Source organism: Gobius niger (assembly GCF_951799975.1).
Source record: "Gobius niger genome assembly, chromosome: 7".
Lineage (NCBI taxonomy): Eukaryota > Metazoa > Chordata > Actinopteri > Gobiiformes > Gobiidae > Gobius > Gobius niger.
The window spans coordinates 14,525,403-14,535,875 of record NC_136858.1 but is presented as its reverse complement, the minus strand read 5'-3'; the positions used below and the strand labels follow the sequence as shown (position 1 = coordinate 14,535,875).

Below are 10,473 nucleotides of genomic sequence, written 5' to 3'. Positions count from 1 at the left end.
TGAGGGCTGACAGAGTAGTATTATTACACTTCCAAACAACCACAACACTGTAGCTCCGTTTACATAGAAGACTCATGTATGTATGACCCTACAAACACATCAGTTGTCTGTCAACATCAGGCATAAGCATTTTTCTCCCATGCAATGTTTGTAGTCAAAAACTCAAGTGAGAAAAGTTTGCTAGCCTTAAGCTATTCTATCAAAACAAAGGCCCTTTGACAGGTCGGAGCTAGTGCTAATTGCTAGCTAGCATTCCTATCGCACCACACTGACATCTTCCTCATTGCAAAAATAAACATTTAGTTCTTAGTTACAGTGGAAGAGCACACTGCTTTTATCTTTGACAGTAGAAAACGACTTACCTGAGGCAGAAGTGTCCTCCTGGTTTCAGCCCAGAGACGATCGATGGTGCGCTGCTCTTGCCTTAGCAGGGAAGGGTTTGGCTTGTTCCCATGGGCTGCAAAGCCACCCATTTTACTGGCTGTCCAAACTTCAGGGTGGAGATAATTAGCATTTCTATTAAAATATCTGAATACGCCGATCGGCGATAGACGTAAAAAGCGGCGTTTTATTTTGAAGCGCCGATCGGCGTTCGGCGTAAAAAGCGTATGGCAAGCCATGTGTGCCAAAATTCATCACTCATTACGCGTTATTTAATAAAAAAACGCCGTTAAAAACGCCGCTTTTCATAATAAACGCCGTTAAAAACGGCGCTTTTCAAAATAAAACGGCGTTCATTTACAAATAAAACGGCGTTCATTTACAAAATAAACGCCGTTTAAAACGCCGTCCAGAGTGTATGATAGCCTAATGATTTTTCAGCCAATCAGTAAATACAAGGACAAAACAAGGCCAATCAGTAAATACAAGGACAAGCATTTAATTATAAATGGACAATACTTACTTTAAACATATACATTAATACAATTGAAGTATAAAGATTATTTTTATTATTATTATTATTATTATTTTTTATTTTCAAATATGAGTTAATGACCCATATTATCTATCTCAGATAATGGGGTAGTGGACAGTGCGTGTGACACTACGGCAATTGCGTTTTCTGTTCATGGGTTCGAACCCCGGCGGGGCATGTTTATTTTGCCTTTTCTCTTCAACGTGGATACATATTCTTCATTAATTAATTCTTAATTCTTTATGTGTAGCTTTTAACATGTTAACCTTTTATAAGCACCGTTGATTGAAAGTTAATTCACTTTAAAACAGTATATTGTGAAAGTACCATTAACCAATTCTGTCTCGCAGCCACCCAGTGGCATATTATGAAACTGCAGCAACACAGAGAGCAAAGCAGTGACTGTTTACAAATCCTAACATTAAAAAAAAAAAAAATATATATATATATATATATATATATATATGTATATATTTATGAAGAATACTGCACTGCTAAAACAAAATTGCATATATTTTATAAGTAAAAAGAACTTCCAAAAGTAATAAACAGTTGACAACAATTGACAGTTTTTATTCTGTTCAACATTTATTTAGGTTGACAAACCACCTCCTTACTTAAACTGGGTTAAATGTCTTTGCGTCTTTTTCTCTCAAAATTATGCCAGCGACTGGCCGTGAAAAAGCAAAACAATAACAGAAAGGCAAATCATCAAATGTATGTATCTGACTGACACATGGGGAAGAAAACAGTATTCGATTCAAGAAATAACAATGACATTCTTTATCCACATTATACTGGGCTCATTTTACACCTGTGAAGTGGCACTTTTGTAACATTCTTTAGCAAAAAACAAATTGATAGCTTTCGACCCTCACAGATTTTAATGGCACTCTTTACATTTAGATTTCTCTTCAAATCATCCTTATATTATAACCTTCGACAATGAAACAAAACATATGAATCAGATAACAATGGAGGAAAGTAGCCAAATTAAAGTACACATTGTTTATGCATCCACTTAAAGGGGCTAGATGCAAGTTGGTCATTTTTTTGCTCACTACTGCCACCTCAGGTCTTGTGCGTAACTGTAGTCTCTATATTAAGCTTGTGCATGACGGCACTTTGGAGCTGAATTAACATCTTTCTGAGTGACAGTGCAGGTTTTTAGAGGCAGTTGTGGTGAACAGGTCTGGGCTCATTCTACACATTAGGACATGGAGGAACATGTAGGGGGAGAAAGATGTTAACATTTTTAAACTCCGTATAGTCCCTTTAAACTACATTTGAATAATTTCTACTTAACATTTTTCAGTGTTGAAAAAAGTAAAACTTAATTTAAATAGGTATTCAACAGGAGCAGTACAAACTTTTTTATCAGAATCCTCACGTTAATAAGATGCAGTGTAAGTCTCCATTTCTGTAAATGTTTAGTTATGCATCCTACATTCCTGCCTCCTCTTGTGAAGTGAGGTACATGATGATATTGCACAAAATTTCAATACCATAATCAGCCATAGGTCCACCAAGTGGGTCAAACCGGTGTTCAATGTCTTCTCTTACTTGTTGGCTAATTCTGGCATTTACTTGAAGAACTTCAACTCGGTCTGACCAGTCCAAAGTATTGGTATTTGTGTCGCTGGGTGGTTCTGCTGTGGAGGAATGGGCTGCTGTAGGTACTGAAGGCTGAAAAATGTCTTGCATTGCTGTTGACTGTTGGCCACGCCGCTCCAGGCAGCCTCTGACAAATAGCTGAAGTGGGCTCAAAAATCTCTCCGTCCGCAAGCCGTGATTGTTCCACTGCCTCACAAACAACTCTAAATCACGGTTTATCCTCGGTAGGTACACATAATGCAGAGCCCAGAGATGCAGTTCGTTGTCCACGTCAAAGAAACCCTCATCCTCCAGTTGATGGAAGAGCCTATAGTAGACATTGTTAAGGCTCCGCCAGAGATCTGCCCACAGTCTTTCAATCCTCTGGTTGTGAGTGCTCCTTCCCTGTATAGCGCTGCCTCGATGAAAGCCCCGGAAAACGTTCATCATTAAACAGACGGCATTGTTCTCCCCTCCTCTGTCCGTCCTCACCCTTGACGGTGTACCATAACGTGCAACAGCACTCACAAATAAATCCAAGACTGTGCCACTCCTGTTGTTATTAGCAGCACGCATGAATACAACAAGTCGACTGAAGCCATCAATGGCTCCGTGAATAACTATTCTCCATCTAAAACAGAAAAAGCACATTAACTATAACACCAATAATTCATGTATTAACACTGCTGGCTTTAATATTGTTACACTTTGTACATTTATACTTCCTACTCCATCGTTCAATTTTTTGGAACATAATATAGGCCTAGCTTAATTCTATTAAAACTCTTTTTTTCCACATTCAACTTTTTCTTATTTGATTGCACATTTTACAGAGGTGGAGTATATCAAACCAAAACAAATATACAAATAGTCACCTTATTAGCTTATGGTTCCCATCAATGTGCCATAAAGAGTTGGGGCCACTGACATGGTACTCTCTTCTTTCTGGTCTCTGAAACAGTGACCTCATGGCAGCAGCTGCTGGATTAATCCTAACCATCGAAGACCGCACCCTTCTTCTCTGAACTCTAATTCCTTGCGAAAATAGTGCTGCCCGGACAGCTTCTGGACCCATAAGCTCGTTTCGACCAACAATATCCTGTACACTCTGATCCAGCTCCTCTTGTGTTATAGTGCTGTACAGTAAACATCGTTGGAGATGAAACTCTCTGCAAGTGAACAGATTGTAAGTGGAATGGCAAAATTAACAACAATGAACCAAAAATTACTTGAAAAAAGTACCTCCGGCGGCGATAGACAGTGCGCCTTGATACACCCAAAATGCCCGCAATGTGACGAGCATTAAATCCACAGGCCATTAAAAAACTGAGGTGTTCTTGAGGAATCTTAAAAGTGGGTCGTCCTCTGCCACTACATGGATCTTGCGGAGCCTGATACTGAAAACTCCCTGAAAGGTACCAGTGTTAAATGATTGAGTCAACATTTTGTGTCGTGGTGGTCCCATTTGAAAAAAGGTTCAAACATAAATGTGTCTACAGCGCAGAGAAGCATAAACATATATAAAGAACATAAACATGAACATATAAAGCATCATCTGATGTTGTCATGGCCTAAAATATAAAACATATCTTCAACAGATAATGTCTCTATAAATGTGAAGTTTAATAAGAAATAACAGATCAAACTTTGTCAGTTACACAATACTATAAACATTCCAGAGAAAGTTTTTTTCTCCACACCTTCAACTTCAGGCGGATAGTTTGAGCGGATTTCTTCAATAACTTCCCTCAGGTCACAGAGCAGATGATCGAAACTCTCCCTTTCATTGGGCCAATTGCCTTGTCCCCAGCAAAGCACTCTCTCCAATGACTGTAGCCTGAGAGGAAAAAAAGTGATTCAATGCTTTGTGAAAACCAAGGATCTTAATCCAGTAGCCTAAATCACCTCACAAGAAACCTACATTTATACATAATGCTTGAGGAACAGAATTCAGGGTACATATTCTTTTTGTTCTGAACATATACAACATAAGCAGAAATGCTCAAGGAAACTAAAGAATAAACAAGTACATCAACCCAAGTCAAACAGTTACACTAATGTTTTCAAAGCATTTGACTTTTTTTCATATAAGTAGTACTCTGGAGAAAAAAAATATGGGACTACTAAAACGTAGACTCTAAAAATATTATGCCTTTATACATTGCAATTGTGAAATGTCTTCGCCAGATAAAACAGATTATGAAAACATACCTGGTCAATGACAAAGTCCGAACATCAGCCCCAGCACTGTCCATTAGCAATCGTCGAGTGGCATCCTCAAAAATGAATCTGCACCTCGACATAAAGCGTGTCAAAGCCATCTTTAATATAACCTGCGATAGAGCATACATCGTCAAATGGAGGCACACATTTCAATTTTGAAACATCAACATGTAAGACGTTAAATAATTGGCAATTGGTTGGTTACCTACCAAATTGACTTAGAACCAATGTAACAGCTATATTAATTCTCTACACGTAAAAATGTCATGGTGGAATAACGTTTTACTATAGTATATAACAACATAGGTAAAGTATCCTTCCATTAGCACATTATTTTAAATTATCCTGCCTGCTTAAATTTCGTCTTTTCTGTCGAGATGATCTTGCTAATTTGCTCATAAAAAAGCTAATGCTCTCGTTTTGAAAACAACAAGCTGTCGCAAATCGGTAGTAACTGCTGCAAACCATACAACAGCAGGCAAACTCTGCAATGTACTGAGAAATGGCAAATGTTATATAAACAATATATTTATGTTTATATTTATATCTATAGATATAATATTTAGTAATTTCTTTTTTTTTTTTTTTTTCTTTTTTTTTTAAGAAAGAAAAAAGATCACGCCCACCCGCGCGCAAGCACTTGAACAAGCACTTGACTTGCCGCCTTGGCCTTTTTCCCCCTCAAAGGTGACCATATCTACTGAAAAATAAAATGTCAGAGTCGTCATTTCACAGACGTATAGCTAACATTAGAGACAGAGTAACGGCACAGTTTAACCGGATTATACATTCAGAGGGAGAAGAGGTGTCTGTACTTCCAAGGTAAGTCATAAATTGTATTTACTTTTTATTTTTTATAGGACAGTGCATATTAACCAACAGTGTAACTGCATAACGCGCCAGAATTAGCCAGGAGGCTGGTTTTCATCTGTAGTCTGTAGTTTTAAACATATTAATCGTAGTGAAGATAAATCATTGACTTGAGTGGGGTTGAGAAAAACTAGTGTGTATGTAACGAACTCTAATTGTAATCGAAGAAATATTATTCACTACTTCGTAAAAAAAAAAAAAAAAAGTATGCCGACTTTCGTTTTTCTCTGGCCTGACCTCGGAAAACTAGGCCTATGTCTTTAGTTTATAAGTTGAATATTGGTGAACGAGTACTCAAGACAGCATTATGAAAAAACAGGCAATCCATTTTAAAATGATTGGTATGATTATTTTTTATTATTATTTGTAATGTGCAGCATTGAAATATGAATGTAGCCTAGCTAATTCAGTTTAGCTATTTAATTTCTATTTATTGTAATATTATATATCTAGAGAGATATTGATATTTTTTTTCTGTTTTCAGATTGCAGAATTTTAGCCAGAACCTGGCAACTATGACAAAATGGCAACAAAGCAGACGCAGACGTCGTGTTGCAACATTTAAGGTCACAGTGTTCAAACAACACTGTGACCAATTCCGATCATCTGCACGTAAGACAATCATATTAGCCTAGTATTTTATCTACTATGTTGTACAGCATATAGCATTATCTTTGTACGTGGCATTAAAACACATGTTTTTGTTTGCAGAGGTTCATCCACCATGCTCTCTTGCTGTGCCACTACACCTAACAGAGGATGAATTTGGGGATTTTTTAAGAACATCTGTGGAGAATATTCCACAGAACTTTGAGCTGTGCCGGGTGAATGGGCAAAGGGTGGTTCTCCCTTTAAGGGAAAAAACACCTGCTCAAATCAAGAGCCTCCGGCTCCTTAATCGATCAGCCCTCTACATCCGTCCTTTGGTATGTTAATATTGATTTATTTTTAGCATGTCTTTTACAGTTACAGAATTAACCCCCTATTTAAATTACTTACCTGGTGCAGGATTCAAGAACTCATCCTGAAGGGGAGTCAACGAGGTACTGACCCCCCCCCAAACAAAAACGCAGAATTACATTTGAACAATATTCATTATATATTTTCCTTTACAGTGAAGTTGCAGTGACAGAGGCTGCTGAAAGGTCTGTAAATCAATTGTAAGGCTTTCTTATACTATCTCTGTACTAAACTTAAATAAATCTTGTAAATTCATAGAGCACCGCAGTCTTCACCCACTCTACAGGAAAACCTTCCATCTGTGGAAATACCAGGCACAAGGCAAGTGTTCTATTCATGTCCTTCTTCACTATGGTGTCTGGTCTACATTTGTAATCCTTTTTAAACACAAATACAGTGGACAAAATCAGCACGGTGCAGTTGCAGCAGCAGAGGATACAAGGTACGAAATCAGTTTTTTGTAATTTTATTCATACAGCATTAAATCTGAGCAGTACTCATTCAGGTCAATATTTTTCCTTCACAGTGAAGTTGCAGTTACAGAGGCTGATGAAAGGTCTGTAAGTTAATTATAAGCCTTTCTCATTACTCTCTGTACATAAATATTGTATTTAGTCTTTCTCTTGTGAATTCATAGAGCACCGCAGTCTTCACCCACTGTACAGGAAAACCTTCCACCTGTGGAAATACCAGGCACAAGGCAAGTGTTTTATTCATGTCCTTCTTCACTATGGTGTCTGGTCTACATTTGTAATCCTTTTTAAACACAAATACAGTGGACAAAATCAGCATGGTGCAGTTGCAGCAACAGAGGATACATGGTAAGTTTTTATAATTTTAAGAAATATTCTGCATTCAAAACACTATTCATTTTATCTTTGATTATCTTTCATGTCCGTGTTCTTTTTGTTGATAGCCTGCTACCTCCTAATGTTTATCACATTATTTTTGTCCACTTTGTTAACTTCCTGTGTTTTTTCATTGTGCTGTCTTGTCTTTGTTTCTGTGTAAGTCACTTTGCAGTTTTATGATTGGGATTTAGTGGTTTCACATGATTGTGTATATGTTTAGATGTTTATAGGTTATTTTTTTCCATTACACTATCCTCACCTTGACACTGCAGAAACAGGAAAAATGTTTTTATTATTTGTCATTATTGACATGTTTTTAAATGAAATGTTATGGCGGTAATCTTGCAGTAATATTACAATTTCAAAACAAGAACAATTAAAAGCAATTTGCAATTTAAAATAGGGTCATCACATTATCCGAGGGCTCCGATGAGGAAATGGAGTGTTCCCATGAAGAAGTGGAGGGCTCCGATGAGGAAATGGAGGGGGACCTTGCTCAGATGTCCGAAGCACCTCCTGGCCTTCATGTGAGTTGTAATAATTTAACCTTTTAGTATCTCTCTCAGGTACAGTCTGTTTTATGTGGATTTACTACAGGTGTATAATCAATTCCAATGAATTTAGCAAGCTTTACTTATCAACCACACTATGTAAACCACCTGCAAAATCCCAAATGGACACACACAGGTGTGTGTATGAGTGACATTTACCGTCAATTAAAAGGATTGTTGAGTAGTAGTATAACTGTCTGTTCAGAGATTTAACTCTCTATTATTATATTTAATAACACAGATTTATATTTTGATTTTATTTTCAGGAAAACCATCACTTGCCTGGAATACTCTCCAGTTTTCAGGCAGCTTTTGCAGATGCACAGGAGAGTGTAGTAATTGCCCGCAGAAAAAGGACTGTTCGCAGCGCCAAAATCGCCATGGACAGTCCCAATTTTTTATGGAATAGAACCCCATCTGTAGAGTTTGTGGGAGAAATGGGTGAAGATTTGGGAGGCCCACGACGTGAGTTTTTAAGGTATGTTTATTTTATATAAAATTGTCAATCAAATCACAATGCTGTTACACCAACAAAATGGTAAATAGAAAATGTCCCTCAGGCTGCTGATAGCGGAGGTGAACTCCTCTTTGGGAGTATTTGAGGGTAAACCAGACAACCTCCTTTTCACATACAATCTTCAAGCCCTCGCCGATGGAAAGTATCACCTTGCTGGCAAACTAGCAGCTTGGTCCATTTTTCACAATGGCCCTGGTCCACGAGGAATAAACAAACAATTATTCCAACATATGTGTGGTCAGAAAACGGACCTTGGGGGTCTGGGCCCTGATGTCCTGACAGACGAAGATGAAAGGGTGAAAATGGAGCAGGTATTTAATGTTTAATTTGATGTGTAATTACTTTGATGGTATGACAGTGCCACTGCAATGTCTACAGGTGTGGAAGTGCTTGTCCCAGGAAGATGTCAGCAAACTTAAGGAGGAACTTGGGGACTGGGTGGCGTCCTGTGGCGTGCCTGAAGTCTTTGCCACAACCTTGGAAAAGCTCCCAGTTGTGCGACTAAGACTAATGGAGCATTTCTTATTTCACAGGTATAGGTATAAAAAATATACAAATTGTTAATATTTGGTCAATTTAAAATTAAAAGCTGTGCTAGATTAATAGTTGAAATGCATTATACTAATTCTTTCAATTTACCAAAAATATATATTTTCCTTGCAGAACGGCCAGCATGATACGGCAATATATTGAGGGATTTAACTCGTGTGGGGGCTTCTGGGAAATCGTCCAGAGATCCTCTGTGCAGTTTCAGCCGGTATTTTGTCACACGGGTGAGAAACTGACAAGAAACAACATGCAGGCACTTTTCAAGATTAAATGGTCGGTGGCTGGCAGCAATCGCAGAGAGTCGGAGGAGGAAACGATATTTTGCTGGGCATGCTGGCTGAGGGATATTCACGGTAAACAAATCTAGCCTAATGAATTTGTTCATAATCATTATGAAAGAAGTTAGTATTTGACACTGTCTTCACAGAGGGCCAAGTTGACCTGACACTACAGGATGTCCTTGTGTTCGTTACTGGAGCAGATGCCGTGCCCACTCTGGGATTCGAGCCAGCACCAGCAATTGACTTTTTTGACCAGGTGCCTGGGGAAAAACGTTTGCCATATGCATCAACATGTGCATTGGTTTTGTTCCTACCAAGAGGGGTAGAAGAAGAAAAAGACTTCCGTGCAATGATGGACTTTGCGATTAAAGGTTCACTTGGATTTGGCAAAGTCTGACACTAGTCTGTCTTTCAAGAGTTGAAAAGAAATCTAAATGTAAAGAGTGCCATTAAAATCTGTGAGGGTCGAAAGCTATCAATTTGTTTTTTGATAAAGAATGTTACAAAAGTGCCACTTCACAGGTGTAAAAAGAGCCCAGTATAGATACAGACAGCATCTCGTCATAGAAGGGGGCGTGGCTTCGCCGAGGGGAAAAATAGAATCTTTAGAGAAACACAATTTTCACTCTTTTTAGCCATTTTCTGGTGGAATATCAACTTATTTATCACATATATAAAGTGAAAATCGGCATTTGTAGCAAGCGCTAGCTAACCGTTAGCCGTTTATGGGCTGTTGAACCACTTTGCTCCTCCCCATGTCTTTGTATCATTATTAAGTTGAAAACTATATTCATAATTCAGCATTTGTTACAGTAGTTTTTGAATAATTAGAGAAAATAAAAAAAATGTTTTCCCCCTTAACTGTTTTCAAAAATGACCATATATGGCCAATTACAGAGACGCCGTCTATATCTATAATGTGGATAAAGAATGTCATTGTTATTTCTTGAATCGAATACTGTTTTCTTCCCCATGTGTCAGTCAGATACATACATTTGATGATTTGCCTTTCTGTTATTGTTTTGCTTTTTCACGGCCAGTCGCTGGCATAATTTTGAGAGAAAAAGACGCAAAGACATTTAACCCAGTTTAAGTAAGGAGGTGGTTTGTCAACCTAAATAAATGTTGAACAGAATAAAAACTGTCAATTGTTGTCAACTGT

The 10,473-nt window shown here is 37.9% G+C and overlaps 1 long non-coding RNA gene across 1 annotated transcript; it reads left to right on the top strand.

The window, feature by feature from the left end:
• The first annotated feature begins 8,294 nt into the window (after positions 1 to 8,294).
• Positions 8,295 to 9,620, top strand: LOC306965814. The gene is made up of 3 exons (XR_013793070.1): positions 8,295 to 8,442; positions 9,145 to 9,383; positions 9,458 to 9,620. It is a non-coding gene; the product is annotated as an uncharacterized lncRNA (long non-coding RNA).
• Positions 9,621 to 10,473: the final 853 nt, after the last annotated feature.